This window comes from Crotalus tigris, unplaced genomic scaffold (genome assembly GCF_016545835.1).
Source record: "Crotalus tigris isolate CLP2741 ecotype Arizona unplaced genomic scaffold, ASM1654583v1 scf7180000018653.610581, whole genome shotgun sequence".
In the NCBI taxonomy this organism is placed as follows: domain Eukaryota; kingdom Metazoa; phylum Chordata; class Lepidosauria; order Squamata; family Viperidae; genus Crotalus; species Crotalus tigris.
In genome coordinates this window covers 346,145-364,339 of record NW_024097127.1, presented here as the reverse complement: position 1 = coordinate 364,339, position 18,195 = coordinate 346,145, and the positions used below count along the sequence as shown (strand labels likewise).

General features: G+C 35.2%; 1 pseudogene; it reads right to left on the bottom strand.

Annotated features, from left to right (window-relative positions):
- Positions 1–18,195, bottom strand: part of LOC120313387 — a 311,668-nt pseudogene that overhangs the window by 18,097 nt on the left and 275,376 nt on the right.

Below are 18,195 nucleotides of genomic sequence, written 5' to 3'. Positions count from 1 at the left end.
CTATGTTATCTCTTTTCTTCTTTCTGATATAAAGCAGAGAGAGATTATGAAAGGATGATTGCATTGTATGACAGCAGGTATATTTTAAAAACCAATATTTACAATGTGCCCTTAATTTTGGGCCTATAATCTATATGAATTTACATTAAAATGTATGAAAGTGATTAGAAGGTAAGAATAAATATTTTTATATATAAAACATTTCCCTTCACACTATTTATCTATTTTCTTTCTAATGAATCAAAATGCCCATTTTGTTCTGAGTTTTCCTTTGCTTTTTCTTGGCATTACACACAGAAAGCAACTGTCAGCTGTCACGTCAGTAGGAATAAAGGACTAGCATACTTTTTGTGTTCCTTGTCACAGAGAAACATTTTTTTTTCTCAGAAAGATGGGTGTCATGCAGCTGTTTCTTAAAATAATACAGCTGAAATGTTACATTGGACTTCTGCCACAGCTTTAAGTTATAAAATAAATAAAACAAAGCAAAATCAATTTGTCCTCGGTGCATATAATACACAAATTTATTTCATACATACATACCACTTGTATATTCTTAGTTCTTCTTTTATTTATTCCATCACAAAACTCACAGCAGCCCTCAGATATTTAGATTACAATTAAAAACAACGGAAAGCACAAGAATCTAGAAAAAACAAAATCTATCAGTGCTATAGCCCTTCCACTTATACACTGCTTCACAGTGCTTTACAGCCCTCTCTAAGGAGTTTACAGAGTCAGCATATTGCCCCCAACAATCTGGGCCTTCATTTTAAGACTTCAGAAGGATGGAAGGTTGAGTCAATCTTCAGCCAGTTAGGATCAAACTGCTGGCAGTTGGCAGAATTAGCCTGCAATACTTCATTCTAAGCATTGCACCACCAAGGCTCTATCATATAACAATATACATCCTGAGACACCAAACCAAAGTCATGTTCACAATAATTAATCCCTATGGTAAAAATGTCTTCATAGCCTTTCAGGAAAATTCCAAACAGCTGCCAACTTGAAGTGAGGCTGTTGCACAGGATGGATATTACCACAGAAAAACATTATTTTGGAGATCTACTCTTCTTAGCTCCCATAGGTGGAAACCTTGAACATCCTACCAGGATAAGCAAACAAGACTGGCCAATTCTAACCTTTGCATGTGGCCCAAAAAACCACCATGTTGAATGCTGCCAAATGGACAAGTAGGTATGAAGCGACCAACGAGTGGAGCAACTTGGGAATCACCCAAGAATTTGGTATAAAATAAAATTATTTATTTTAATTGTTTAAAATAAATCATATTCCCCATATCAGGTTCTGTTAAAAGATTAATCACCAGAGCAGTTTCTCAACCTTGGCAGTTGTAAGATATTTGGTCATCATCTCCAAAAATTCTCCAGCCACTCTCAGTATTTCCCATCATCCCCCATACTGGCTGTGGAATTCTGGGAATTGAAGTCCAAACATCTTAATGTTGCCAAGGGTGAGAAACATTACACCAGAGTAAGCAATGCCAATAAGCACTGCACTATTTTCTGTAGTGTTTGTGGAAAATTATTTGTCCTAGTTCTTTAGCTGTCAGCACTTCATTCAGGCCGGCTGGTTTTTAAACTGGAACGTTCTTGACACTGAATAGAAAGGATGCATCGTAATGAAACAAAACTCTGTCAATACAGTTTTAGTGGAATTTAATCCTTTGGCAAGGTTGCCCTTACAGGAAGACCTAGCTCTCCCAAGAAATCTGTATGACCAGCAGCAAGGTGGAGAGACTCAATTATAGTGACATAGGATGTAGTTTTGGAAAATTTGAAGGACCAGACAGGGGATAGTTCACTCCAGAGAAAATCGATCTATGTGGTTGCTAGTAATTGAGCCCAGCATGAATAACAACAACAACAACAACAACAACAACAGCAACAACAACAACAACAACAACAACAATAATAATAATAATAATAATAATAATAATAATAATAATAATAATAATAATAGAGGTGCAAGGGACCTTGGAGGTCATCGAGTCCAACCCCCTGCTCAGGCAGGAAACCCTGTACCATTTCGGACAAATGGCTGTCCAGTCTCTTCTTAAAAACTTCCAGTGTTGGAGCATTCACAGCTTCTGGAGGCAGGTTGTTCCACTGATTAATTGTTCTAACTGTCAGGAAGTTTCTCCTTAGTTCTAGGTTGCTTCTCTCCTTGATTAGTTTCCATCCGTTGCTTCTTGTCCTGCCTTCAGGAGAATAACTTGACTCCCTTAACAGCCTGACCTTATGAAATGTATTAAAAGAAATATACAACACAGGGTTTTAATTGTTGTGGCAATACAAATAGGAAATTTATATACGTTTTAAGGCAATGGAAAAATGTGTTTCTTGTGTATGATTTACTTTTGGACTTAAAAATGTGGGGGGGGAATGGAATATATATACAATTTAAAGTATATATAAAGTATTTTATGTAAAAGTTATTCCTGAATCCATCAGTCCAAAATCCACAGCACTTTCATCTTACTAAAATTCATTCTCAGTGTATTGGTTCTTGTCCAGCCGACATTATTTTTCACTTTTATTTCTATGTTTATATTGTTATCCATTCTGCAAAACATCAGATCCCTGCCCTAAAAAGTATACTTACAGTAAGCCAGAGGAAAATCAAGCAAAAGAATGAAGGTGAAAGTAAATGAGAAAATAATATGTGGTTATTCCGTTTTTTGCTCATAATTACATATTTAATTAGTCCCAATCTGTTGCTGAAATATAATTCCTAGCAGCTCTATCCAGGATGACCAAAGTTGAAAGATCTGTAACATGTTTATTTGATTGTGATTGATTAGGTGCCATCAATTTGATGTTAATTCTAGGGATAACATAAATAGACTTTCACCAGAATGATCTAACCTCAACCTGGCCTTTCAGCCCTCTAATGAGGAGCTCACAGGACATTTCAATAGAAATCAACTTTGATCAGCAACTTCAGATCCAGCATACGTATGTTTTAAAATGAATTTAAAATCAGTAAAATCTATAGCTGTTTCTCTGAGGTAAACTATCAACAATCTCTGCAAACACTTTTCTCAAGGAGTGATTGATTTGTGTCAGTTCTAGCTATGTGAGGGTTGCTTTGATATAGAAACAGAGTCTCAGAGAAGCCTGAAACAAATTTTCCCTAATATGTTTTAATATGTAATGGCTACAATAGAAGTGAAAAAGAAGCAAAGGGATGAATATGGGTAAGTCCCCCAGTTCTATTCTTAGTTGATATTAAAAAAAATTAGACGAAAAGCATTAAATTTAGGTAAAATTGGGAAATTTCAAGAAAAAAGCTATCTGATTCAACTATATTATGCAACAATGTATGTATTCAACTGGTCATGCTATTTAAAGGCAAGCTTGAAAACTAAAACTTCATAGATTCTATAGAGAACATTCAGTATGGAGTTGAGAGATTATTATTCCTGTTTGCTGGAAAGCAGGCCATACTTACTATAGAGCAATAGAGTTGCTTATTTGACTTTGACAGGTAAAGATCACCAATGAGATATTGAAGCATGGAGATGTGGTGACATGTTTCCTATGCAGTCCTCCTAAGCTTTGTTTCTTTTTCTAAATTTTCAGCTGTTCTACAAAACATTTTCCGATTAGCAGTGGGACATAACAAATCTAAATAATGTGAATGAAAAGAAAAAGAGATAATATTAGTTCTTGGGCTTAGAAATACTTTGGATTATCCTTGCTGGGTTATGTCTTTACTATTCTCCAAAGTCACAGACAGCTAGAAATAAATGTTGATTTCATTGGAACTTACTAGTTAATAAACCTAGGTTGGAGTCTTATGTATGAATCATCTATTTGCCATCTAAACATTCATACAATGATACTTGATATTGAAAGGCCTTATCCTTTTTTTATGTATGACAAGATACAATCTACCAGCATTATATTCCAAATAACAAGGGTGGGAGTAACAAAAATGATCAGGGGACTGGAGGCTAAAACATATAAAGAATGGTTGCTGGAATTGGGTATGTCTAGTTTAATGAAAAGAAGGACAAGGACATGATAACAATGTTAAAATATCTCAGGAGTTGCCACAAAGAAGAGGGAATCAAGCTATTCTCCAAAGCACCTTAGGGCAGGACCAGAAGCAATGAATGGAAACTAATCAAGGACTGAAGCAACCTAGAACTAAGAAGAAATTTCCTGACAATTAGAACAATTAACTAGTGGAACAACTTACCTCCACAAGTTATGAATGCTCAAATACTGGAAGATTTTAAGAAGAGATTAGACAATCACTTGCCTGAAATGGTATAGGGCTTCCTGCCTGAGCAGGGAGTTGGAGACCTCCAAGGTCCCTTCTAACTCTGTTATTCTATTTTATTCTAAATATCTTTACAACATTTCTCTTAGTTTACACTTCTAAATTGCTAACAATAGCACAACAAAGTGATTTTGTTAGAGCTGTCTTATTTTTCCATTCATTATCTTGAAGAACTGAGATTGATTTACAAAATTACTTCCCATGTGATGACAAGTTCAGATCAGCTTCCTCCAACTCCACTCACATTTGTGGGTGCCACTGTGGGAACTAACAGAGAGAAACACACAAACAACAGACATTTATATATATATATATATATATATATATATATATATATATATATATATATATATATATATATGTGTGTGTAGGTCTTTGGTTGTTCGGGTTTTCTCCCACGTAAAATTGGAAGTGTCTTGGCGACGTTTCGACGAAGTCCCATTCGTCATCTTCAGGCTGGTGCTTTCAGTTTCGTGCTTTGAGCAGCAAGCACGGTCTAGCTGCACCAGCCTTTAACTGCCATGGGGGTCGAACTGATTCGTGGGAACTTTGGGGGAAAATGTTCTGATTGGTTACTATCTCTATATATATATATATATATATATATATATATGTTAGTCAAATAGTAATGATCACCAAGAGAGTATCTATAAAAATAGAATTTTAATCCACCGAGCTTTCGTCAAACACAATTGACATCGTCAGGGTTAAAAGGTAAGTGCCGGGGGAGAGTCTTATATACAGCTGTTTAGTGTCTGCTTCCGGCTCCTGGAGCGTGTCATGGGCCCCAGCTGATCGGGTTGGGTTTCCAGCCTACATCCCACATTACTAGTCTGCATTCTGTCATAAGTTGTTTCAGAGTTGGGAGTCCAGATCTTTTTGCCTTCCTTGCTCATAGCCTCCCCCCCACCACCATCCCACACACGACTTCCCTCTACGAGTGGGGGTGGGCAATTATCACTTTCAGTATCCTTACAAGCCTCACGGCTATTTTGGTCTTGTTTATCCGTCTCCCGGAATTGTGCCCTAGATTCATAACCCCCGCCCATATTGTTCCTCCTCCCCTCTTTCTTCCCCTGGGTTCCCCTGTACGGTCCGCTGTTCGTTCCCACACGCTCTGTCTTGCGCACCGTCAAGATGTTTTTTGTCGTTGTCCTATTGTCAGTGGCTCGTTGTTCCATCCGTTGCCGATGGGCAACGTTACCGTCCGTCCTTGGTTCTCCATTCCCACTCCATACGGTGCTCTTCCCCTTTAATTGTAGTCGCTGTTTCATCCCATAACTTTGCGCTGGGGGTGTCGAAGGGGGGTGCATTCTCCTGCTGGATTGCGATCGAGTTGTCATGCTGTGTCTGGTAGCCTCCTCATGGGGGGGTTCATCGTCGTTCTCCTCATCTCTACCGGACCTGGTTGTATTCCGTTTTTCTTCCAGTTTGTTTTCTGAGGTTTTCGCGGGTATTTGTATATAGGTCTTTGGTTGTTCGGGTTTTCTCCCGCGTAAAATTGGAAGTGTCTTGGCAACGTTTCGACGAAGTCACATTCGTCATCTTCAGGCTGGTGTTTTTAGCTTCTTGCTTTGAGCAGCAATGTGTGGTTTTAGCTGTTTCTTCCTTTTAACTGCCAGTGAGGGTATGAACTGATTGGATGGGAGCTTGGCTGTGTTCTGATTGGGTGGAGGTGTGTTCTGAATGGTTAGGGGCTTGGCTGTGCTCTGATTGGCTGGGGGAGTGTTCTGTTTGGTTGTGCTCAGGTTAGTCTGAGTTGCAGAGGGGTTTAAGATTTTGGGGTTAGGGAGTCGTTTGTCAATAAGGGCAGGTTTCCAAATGGCTGGTAGGCGGGAGGTATCATCTCGCTTGTTCATGCTGTGTGGGCGTTTTTCTATCTCGATGGCTTCTCTGATTATTCTGTTATTAAAATGTTCACTTTTGGCAATGGTTCTGGTATTTTTAAAGTCAATTTCATGTCCTGTGGCTTTAAGGTGTTGGACCAGGGAAGATGTTGGTTCCTCTTTTTTGACTGAGTTCTTATGTTCTTCAATGCGTGCATTTATTCTTCTGTTGGTTTGTCCGATGTATGTGGTGGGACAAGTGGTGCATGGAATTTCGAGGTGGAAGTCATTTCAGCCACTTCAGCCAAATCATTATCCTCAACCATTTCATTAGAAATCTTCTAGTTTACTTAGGAGAGAAGAGAATGAACCATAGATTTGATTCCTGCACCTCTTTCCCATTGTTCTAATGGCTGATTGATAAATTAGAGATAACAACTCCCTTGTTATAAGCAGTTTAAGTGTGTATATTGTTGAAAGCATTATGCAGTCATTGTAATTCATATGCATAAACTGTAGTAGGAAGCCTAGATACAGTGATAAATACTACACCAAATATGTAGATTGGTAGGAAAACAAAAAGGATGTTGTGACATAACAATATAATGGCCATCAAGCTGGACAATAGTATAAATAGAGGACTCCAGTGTTTCCAACTTGCAAAGCTTTGAAAATGTCTGTTGAAAAATGTATTTATTCACAATTCAACCAGTGCTTATTTAGGGAAGCTAGTTAAAAAAAACATGACGATTCTCCCCCCCCCTTCAGATAGAGGGAAAAAAATCTGATTTTGGAAATGAATTGATACTTTGAATCAGGCATACAATTCTCCTGAGATAGTGGATAAGTATCCTTTTGCCCACTCTGACTGGCCCTAGATGCAACAGGAAAAATAAAAAAAAAATGTCTATCTCTGCTTGCTTGTGTGACCCAAAGTTCAATTGAAGAGACTATTTAGGTTGAAACCAGTTCTATGAAAGCAAGTAACATGCACTTTAAAAAAAAATGTATCTAGCTTCTCTGTCTCTTTCTTTCTCCGTGTATCAGAGTTTCATCTCATGAAGATTAAGGGTTAATCTTTCAGATCACAATCCTGCTTTATCTCTTTTTACCTCTTTAACTGCCCAGGGTAATAGACAGGTTAGGCTGCATGATTTGAATCTGAATTTCCAGCCAGATGAACCTGCCAATTGCTTAAGCATAGCTTCTAAGATGCTGGGGAAAGGCCTACAATTAACATTTTCTGTATCTTTCATTGTAAAGAAAAGGGATCTGGAAAACAGAATCCAGAAAATGCCACACACAGTTATTTTATTTTGTTCTACTATACTATGTTAAGCAGTTCAAACATGCATCCCATGAAATATGCATTCTTGCAGTCTTAGAAGAATAAAAGGCATCTATCTCAAAGAAAACTAAAGTCTCTCTGGATATATCAGTCTAACCTGATCACATCAATTTCTATGAGCGATGCTGAAATGATCGCTTCATTTGATTCAAGCTGTTGTTTCTTATGAGTCTTTCTTTAAAACTTCCCTTTTCTCATTAGCAATCCGCTTTGTTTGCTATCTACAGGAATGTATTATGGAGCAGAACTTGTTTTCCCCAAAAATAAAAATAAAACAAAAATAGACAAAATACTCAGTGCACCTGAAGTATAATAGAGATTTCTATTACCAAGGATAAACAGCCCAATGAGCAGTAGTAAACATTAGATTTGTTTATTAGATCCTGACATTTCAGTTGAATACAATAAAGAAGCAATGAGGCCTGTAGCTGAGCAGCCCAAACTTCTTCAAAAGGGAACCCAAACAAATGTTCTTTGAAAATACTGTAATTGTGATGTTATTATTTTCATTTTTAATAAAAACTTCAATTGTCAAATGAAGGCTTTCTTTAGATTTTTTTTTAAATGCAGTTGGAATGCCATACATAGTTAGGATCCATCTCTACTGTGTGCATAATGCTATTTACATTTAATGCTGGTTGAGATCTAACCAGTTCCCTTTAGTTCATATGTAATATCTACTTTAAACATAAATCATTGTCATTATCATTTTTTTAATAAAATTAAAATGCCAAATCTCTCTTTGAAGTTCTCACAAATTATCCACGTGATTTATAAGTATTTCAGTTTATCTATCCTATTTGGTATAAAAAAAGATTTGCTAGCATTTGAGTACTGAGTGTGTGTGAGTGTACTATACTCTATGTATCTCTTAATTTATGAGATAGAAGCTACATCAGAGTTTCTCAGATTGCATTCTAGATAAGAGATCCTAGCTGGGATAGAATAATGTAAGTTTGCCTAGGGTAGAAATGAGCTTAGTGTTGTGTTACACTAGTTAAAATGTGCCAAAAAACTGATAAGTATTGTGTCCTTGATGTTATCAGGGAAATGCTAAATGTTTGCCAAAGGACGCATACCTGGCTACTTAGAAGAACATACTTCGGTCCATGTAGTTATATGTCAGAAGAAATATAAGTATAATTTCAGTGCAGTGGGAATAGTTACCTAAGAAGTGTCTGCAAGAATACAGGAAAAAAAATAGGTTTAAGAGTGAATGGGTGCTTAAGGAATATGAATTGAATTCAGGCATGAGTGAGCAGTATGAGGATAGTATATTTCAGAAGTTTGGCCATATAAATAGAAAAAGTATCAACCACAAAACAAATATAAAGAAGAATAAATGGATTGAATTGGATGGGGAAGACTAAGGAAGTTACGGTTGTGTGGAGTTGATGAAAGTCCTCGAGTCCCGAAAGAAAGGAGTGAATAGTTTTAAAAAATCAAATTGCTTTGTATGAAAGGAGTGTATAGCTATTATGCAAGCAAGAATGCTTTGCAAGGGTAGAAAAGTATATGCAGTAGTGCATATGTAAATTAGATTTAGCTATATTTTCTTTTTCTTGTGCCATGCCTTCTATTGCTTACTTCAAGAAGAAATAGCCTAAAGGGAATGTATGTACATATGTGTACCAACTCTTTGTGTTATTTGTTGTGATCAAATGCATGAATTGGTTGTTTCAATTCAACTTAATTCACTAGAGAATTTCAAACATGCAGTAAAGAAAGTCTGGTAAGCAGAGGCTTCATTTCAACCACCACTAGTTTGTACAGATTGAGAAAGGTAGGTGGGTTGGAATGGAAACAGGCAAACCAGCGACATCTCAAGAAAACTATACAGTAAAGAAAGGTATACAGTGACAATTATACTGTTATCTTATAAAGTAAAATATAAAATGTTTTCATTTTTAGGAAAAGATATTGCTTTAATATGTTGAATAAAAAGTTAACTTTTTCTAAAAGGAAGAGTTGATTACACTATAAGACAAGGCATCTGAGATATATGTATTATCCTTTTATTTATTAGATTTGTATCACACTTCTCATTTAGGAACTCAAGGAGCATACATACTGCTGTCTCCCAACAGCAACCTGTGAGACAGATTGGTCTGAGATCTCATTCCCTTTTATTTATACCTGCAAGTATCTGTATATAGTATGTATATGCATATATTCACACATAAACCTACACATGCTGAAAATAGTATAGCAATTAGATATGTAAGTTAAAAAATCATTAAAATGGGGTAAGGCATTTCTTTTTTTTTTTTTTTTTTTTTTTTTTTTATTAAAATTTTTCAAAAGTTTTACAAATAAGAATCCACCCTCCCCTCCCCAACCACCCCACCCACCCCCCCCCCGACTTCCCAGAACTGAATATAGGATTATTTAAGAAATATTTTAAAAATAACATTTGCAATTTATAAAATAATTAATAATAATAATAATCACAGTAATAATATATATAATAATAATATGCATAACATAAACTTTAAAATGAATAATATATACTAAAAAAGAAAAAAAAATAAAAAAAGAAGAGAGAGAGAGAAAGAAGAAAGAAGAAAGTAGACGAAGAATAAAGCATATATATATAAAAAAAAATATATATGAATAATAATACGTAAAAAATGTATATATATAAAAAAGAAAAAGAAGAAAGAAAGAAAGAAAAAACAATCATTACAAATTATAAAAAGGCTAAATAATATTTTTCCATATCCAAATTATGTTGTATAAAATTTATCCATTTTTCCCATACCGCAAAAAATTTTTCTTGAGATTGCTCCTTTAGGAAAGCCGAAATCTTTGCCATTTCTGCCAAATACGAAACTTTATGAAACCATTCTTGTAAAGTAGGCAAAGATTCCTTCTTCCAATATTGTCCTATTAACAACCTAGCGGCTGTAATCAAATTTAACATCAATATAACCTCCTTAGCATCACAGTCAATAACAATACCTAGTAAAAATAATTGCGGAGTAAATTTTACCCTCCTTTTAAAAATTCTTTGAATATTCCACCATATCTTAATCCAAAAAGCTTTTATATGCTTACACGTCCACCAAATATGGTAATAGGTAGCATCCAAATATCCACATCTCCAGCATTTCGGCTGTAGATTAGGGTACATAATGGACATTTTCTTTGGGTCAAGGTGCCATCTATAAAACATCTTATAAAAATTCTCTCTTAAATTTTGCGCTTGTGTGAATTTAACATTTCTTATCCAAATAAGTTCCCAAGTATCCATTGAAATCGTTTCACCAATATTCTGTGCCCATTTAATCATACAATCTTTAACTAGTTCAGGTTCTGAATCTAATTCCACTAAAACCCCATAAACTCTCTTAATATGGGTTGGCCTTTGATCTCTTACTTGTTTTAAAAAAATTTCATCTTCTCTAAGCCAGCCCATTTTACAATCCATCTTCCATCTATCCACTATTTGTCTATATTGGAACCATGAATAAGTTAAATTTTCATGTGTTAATTCTTCCAAAGATTTTAACTGCCAGTCTTGGCCATCCCATCTTAGTAACTGTACGTAAGAGACCTTGTCCATATTTACCCCTTTCCTTATACCTTCTATGGCATGCCGAGGTATAGCCCATAATGGTATTTTGAAGTCACTTTTATAATACTTTCTCCACACTCTTAGCAAAGAGTTTCTTATAATATGAGACTTAAAAACCCAATCCACTTTTTTATTAAATATTAAATAGGCATGCCATCCAAAAAAGTAGGTCCCAGCCTTCCAAATGAAGTATTTCTGTATTTGTTAAATTCACCCAGTCGCTAATCAATGTCAATACTACAGCATCATAATACAATTTCATATTTGGTACCTTGAGTCCACCTCTCTCACGAAAATCTTGCATTATTTTAAGTTTCACCCTTGGTTTTTTCCCTGCCCAAACAAATTTATTAATACCTTTTTGCCATTCATCTAAATTACGTTCGTTCTTTAAGATAGGTAACATTTGAAACAAAAAAATAAACTTTGGCAGGACATTCATTTTAATAACTGCAATTCTGCCCATAAGGGATAACTGTAAATTATTCCAGTTTTTTAAATCCTTCTGTACCTCCATCCACAGCTTTTCATAATTATTTTTATACAATTTTACATTAGAAGCAGATAATGTAACCCCCAAATATTTTACCTTATCAACAATTTCAAAGTCTGTTAAGTTAACTAGAGCCTGTTTATCACCATTAGTCATATTTTTAGCTAGTATTTTGGTCTTATTATTATTAATTTTAAAGCCAGAAACACGTCCATATTGTTGAATCAATTGTAATAATTTCACCACCGAAGAAACAGGTTGAGACAAAGTAACAACCAAGTCATCTGCAAAGGCTCTTAATTTATATTCTTTTTTATTAATTTCTATTCCTTTTATTTCTTGAGACTCCCGAATTTTAATCAACAAAATTTCCAGTGTTAAAACAAACAATAACGGAGACAACGGGCATCCCTGTCTTGTTCCTTTTTCTATTACAAAAGCCTCTGACAAACCCCCATTTACAATAATTTGAGCAGTCTGTTTTTGATATATATTGGATAATACTTGTAATATATTTTGTCCAAAATTCATCTCCTTGATTAAACACAGCATAAACTGCCAATTCACTTGGTCAAAGGCTTTTTCAGCATCCAAAAATATCAGGCCTGCAGAGACTTGGTTATTCTTTTCTAAATACTCTAATAAATTAATAATTTGTCTAACGTTATTCTTCATATACCTTCCAGTTATAAAACCCGATTGATCCCTATGTATAAACTGCTGCAAGATCCCCATAAGCCTGTTAGCTAAAATTTTTGCAAAAATTTTATAATCCACATTTAAAAGAGATATAGGCCTATAATTTTTAGGCAAAGTAAGATCTTGACTATCTTTTGGAATCAATGATATAAATGCATTACGCCAGGATTACGTAAGGCATTTCTATAAGAACAAAAGACAATCATTGCTCTGACAGGAACAACAACAACATGATCTGGTTCATGGCTATTGTTTAAATGCAGATGATGGTATTTATGTTATTGCTAACTAGACTATAAAACTTCTCCTATTTTTGGTATATTTGTTCTCTAACTGTTATGCTGCTTCCATAACAACCAATGAAAGTTAATACCCTTCACTACTGAATTTATAAAATATGCTGAAAAGAAAAGGAAAGGAAAGGAAAGGAAAGGAAGAAGAAAGAAAGAAAGAAAGAAAGAAAGAAAGAAAGAAAGAAAGAAAGAAAGAAAGAAAGAAAGAAAGAAAGAAAGAAAGAAAGAACTAGCTCAGGTTATACTTCAATACAGTAACCACTGTGTGCTGATCAGAATAAGCAAAAATTCAAATTTTAGTTGATTCTCATTCCACTGAGTGACTTTGGGACAGTCATTTAGTCCTACCCACACACAAGATTGTTAAGTATATTTACATTAATGACTGCCACAAAAATGCATTTCACATTTCCATGTAGATCTTTTCTTTTTTCTTTTTCTACATCTGAATAATTTCCTTATTGCTGTTTGCCTACAGAGAGAATCTTGCCAGACTCAAGCAAATATCTCCAATAAGTATAGATTAACTATGTGAACTGCTAGATAGGGTCCGACTTGTTCTCTCCTGTCCATCAGACATTCCAAGATCTGCTTTCTCTTTTCCATCTGGGAAAGAGTCCCTCCCTCCTATGACTCCAGACTGTATCCCACCACAAGCTGAATACTCTTGTTCTTCCTTTCCTCTTTTGTTCATTCTTTTTTTTTAAAAAAAAATCATGCTTACAATTCATAAGTGCTTAATAAACAACATGTTGTCTGGGTCTTAGTTTAATGATGTAAATTAAAATCTTAATCTGTTCTGTTTTTCCAGCCACTGGAAAAATACATCCCATATTTGAAAATATTCTGTATCTTCTCTTTCTTTAATCTTCAATGTTAGTCTGTCCATTTCTGCACATTCCAGTATTTTCTTAATTATGTAAACTTCAGATGGTGTTTCTTCATTTTTCCAATACCAATCCAGGTACATACCCATCATCTACAAATGTGAAGTCTCCTATATGAGGTAACAATCTTTTCTATATAACTTTTGTCCAATGAAACTAGAATGACAAATACCTGCCCAGAATACACATGTCCATCTTAACATTTCTTTAAACTGAAAATATCCTTTTACTTCCATACAACAACTTTATATTTTCTTTAGTTTTGCTATTTTAACTGGGAAACATTTTCATGCTGACATTTTTATCAATAAAAAGGGAGACTGGAAAAAGACTAAGTGATCTGCATTACCAAAGTTTTATGGAAGGGCTCTGGAAGAAAAGGTCAAAGATGGTAGCAGAAAGAAGAATCCAAGTTAGAAGTTCTCCAACCTATTTACTGGAGAATTGCAAATAAATGATATGAGTAGTCTAGGAAATAATGATGCAGAAAGGCAAATTTTTGGGAGCCTGAATTTTGATGAATCTTCCGTTAACAAGAATAACTATCTGTACTAGGAGAAAATGAAAAAAAAAAACTGGAATGTGAAAGGTACATGAACTATGAAAGTTGGATATAATTTATATATTTTTATTTATCAAAATTCTACACCTAAGTGACTCTGGATGGTTCATCATCAAGAAAGAAATGCCAAGGACCAAAATAGATATTCTTGGTGTCAGTGAAATCAAGTGGACTAGAAATCCAATGACTTTACAGGATAAATGGAAATGTCAATATCAAAAGGGAATGACATTAGAAGAGCACAGTTAATTAATTAAGAAAATTGCCAGATCAGTTGAAAACAGTAAATTAAAAAAAAGATTATTTAAATCTCTGGGTATGACAATTTTCCAAATATGTGCAGCAAAAATGCATTCAATCAAGAAAGAGAACAAAATAGTGACTAGTGTAGATTAATTGGTGGTTTGGGTGCCAGGATTCCTCCCTCCCTCCCTCCCCCCTTCCTTCCTTCCTTCCTTCCTTCCTTCCTTCCTTCCTTCCTTCCTTCCTTCCTTCCTTCCTTCCTTCCTTCCTTCCTTCTTGGTTTTGGTTTTATTATTCAGATTTATTATGGTTTTGTGAACTGCCCAGAGTTGTGATGTATCAAAAGGGTAGTCTTTTAAATAAAAGAATAAATTTATTTTCTGTAATATCAAAAAGAACACTGCATCCAGAAAAATACTGACAAAATGCCAATTCTATATGCAGTCAAAATAAAGAACAGATTCCACTTACTTAACTTTATGGAAAAGGAACCTACATGGACAGGGAGAAGAAATGAAAAACATTATCAGTGAAATAGCAAAGAAACATGTCCTTATTTAAAAAAACAACAACAAAGAAGACAAGCAAATGGTTGTCAAAAGACACTCTCCAAATTGCTGAACAGAGAAGGAAAGGAAAGCCACGGTTAACAAAAAAGAAGGTGGTGAATATACAGTTTCAACATTAAACTAGAGAAGATAAAATTACTGGAATTAGTGTTGCAAAAAAATAAGAGAAAGACACCCCAACAGGAATTGTAAAGAGATCCAGATATTTTGGTGGAGAAAGTAGCATGGTCAATGAAACTGCTACCCCCCTTACCCCCACCCCCCCAAAAAACCCCAAAAGCCTCTGGAACTGATGTCATACTATCAAAACTGTTTACATTAGTACCACAAGCAACAATTACAAAACTATGGATAATCAATGAATGGCCAAAAGATTGGAAAAGACCAATGTTCATCAATCCCAAAGGAAAATGACACAACTGCTCCAACTATCTGCCAATAGCTCTATTATAAGTAAATTTTCTTCCCAGTTGAAGAGGAAGGCTCAGTTAAGTCCACACTGAGACTATTTGACAGATCACAGAATAAGTGTATTTATATTCATCAATTATAGCAAATGCTATAATATGCATTGAACATGAAAAACTATGGGAAGATATGAAAGAAATTGATATTCCAGATCATTTGATTTAATTAATCACTATACGATAATTGAGGAAATCACTATCAGAACAGTTTATGGAGACCCAGATTGATTGAAAATTGGAAACAATTGTTGCAGGGCTGTACTCTATCCCCACTTCTATTCAATTTATATACAGAGAAAGTTTTTAGATATCTTAACTTAGAAATTGGAAAAAATTGGCGACAGAAACATTAACAATCTAAGGAAGGAAGGAAGGAAGGAAGGAAGGAAGGAAGGAAGGAAGGAAGGAAGGAAGGAAGGAAGGAAGGAAGGAAGGAAGGAAGGAAGGAAGAAAAAGTTATAACAGCTGAAATTGTATCATCAGGATAAAGGTTTATCATGATAAAATTGAATTAGTGCAGGTCACCACGATGAAAAAAAAGGTTGAGACTCTAGAAAGAGTACAGAGAAGAGCAACAATGATGATTAGGGGACTGGAGGCTAAAGCATATAAGGAACGGCTGCTGGAGTTGTGTATGTCTAGTTTAATGAAGAGAAGGATGAAGAGGGACAGGATAGCAGTATTCCAATATCTCAGGGGCTGCCACAAAGAAGCGGGAGTCAAGCTATTTTCCAAGGCACCTGAAGGCAGGACAAGAAGCAACGGATGTAAACTAATCAAGGAGAGAAGCAGCCTAGAACTAAGGAGAAACTTCATGACAGTTAGAACAATTAACCAGTAGAACAACCTGCCTCCAGAAGCGGTGAATGCTCCAACACTGGAAGTTTTTAAGAAGAGACTGGACAGCCATTTGTCTGAAATGGTATAGGGTTTCCTGCTAAGCAGGGGGTTGGACTAGATGACTTCCAAGGTCCCTTCCATCATCATCATCATCATCATCATCATCATCATCATCATCATCATCTTATTATTATTATTATTATTATTATGGTTTAAATCAAAAAACATTAAACAAAGTTATAAAACTTTGGAAAGAATGGGGAGAGCAAACCAATAAAGTCTCTGAAAGTGAGATGTAACTGACAGGATACATCATGTTGATTGACACAAATGTCCTGATCACTCTGGATAATTTCTTCATCTGGTGGATAGAATTAATGGTAGGATTTTTTTTTTGTGGAGTTCTTGACACTGTCTAGCCTTGGTTGCTTGCTTACAGGTATTTCATTACTCAACTAACATCATAGCTGGATAATGAAATGTCTGGAAGGAAACAACCAAACTCAGAGAGCACCCAGATCTCCATAGTTCAACTAAGAGCTACAGATATTTTTTTCTATTTGTAGAGATTTTCCTGGACTGTACTGATCTCAAGTTAGAATGTTTATAACAACATTCATTCCAACAACTAAAATACTCTAAAGAGAAACTTTTACAATTTTTTTCAGTAGTTTGAAATCAAAAAGATTCTTGTAATCATACTGGTGGAAATCCCATATTCCAAATACCACAACTACTAACTTTTTTCTTATCCTTGCCTATAATTTTTCTGATTTTCATAGACACTTCTATGAAGAATTCTGCGTTTGGATACCTGATGGTGGCTCCAGAAAATGTCTGAGGCTTCCTGACAATAACTTGGACATAGGGTTAATTTCTGAAATATTTTTTCCCAGTGGTAACCTATCCAGTTTCATTCTATGGCAGTGGTGGGATTCAGCCAGTTCGCACCACTTTGGCAGAACTGGTAGCTAATTTTTTGTTGCCCAGGCCCAGAATGGACTTCTGGAAGTGGCATCCACATAGAGAACCGGTTGTTCACATATTTGAATCCCACCACTGCTCTATGGTGTCAGTTCTGTTGTTCTTTCTGTTCTAGCTTTTATGGTTGCCATGTATTGGTAAAATTTAGTCAGGAAGCAAGTCATGCATAGTCATATAAATATCCTTTGATGGTGTCCCGTAGTTTCAAATTTTGTCTGCCTTTTTAAATCAGATTTTATTACTCAGCTGACAGTATATATCCTATGTATGTCACCTGTCTCGGTTTGATATTCATTTTGTCTGGATTTAATTTGATGTTCAACTGTGCAATCTGAAGGAAAGACTATACTTTCCAATAATATTCTTTTTTCTGCTTCGGTAACATTTCTCCTTTTTCCAGTGATCAGGATATCATTTGCAATTTCCTGACTGTTTCCTCTGAAAAATACAAGAAGATGCCTATTGAAAGAAGTAGTGATTTTTATCAAAGAAAAAGTATAGAGAATGTTGTCAATTGGATTGGCTTTTTATTCTATTTCACATGCTAGGAGCCATTGCTAACATCATAGCAAGTGAATATTCAAGCTTGGAAAGATTGGACAGGATGTTATGACTCCACCTATTGGTTAATTGCATCATCTAAAAGCCCAGTTTAATAGCCAGGGGATTATGAAAATATGTAATTTTCTTGATGGGTTCCTACTTGTGTAATGTTAATGGAACATATTTTCCTCCATGAAAAATACACAGAAGTAATAAGGCCAATTTCTAGTTGCAGTTTGCTTTCAGAACATCCTCAGTAGAATCCCCATTTCTCTGGAAAGGAGTTTTCATGCCGTGGAATTTTGTATAATAGAGATAAAATTCTGATGTTGTATTCTGATTCATTGCTTGGATAACTGTGTTGCCAAAGAAGGCAGATTTCTTTCACAACTACAATGCAGGTCTGTAAGTTTTATTCTTTTTGGGACTTGTGTCAGATTACATTTCTCTGCTGTTTGCATAATACTCTTATTGTACATTTTCAGGAGGCAGCTACTGGACCAAATAATTAGACTAAGATCTGTTTCATTATTGAGGAAATTTATTAAGTCCA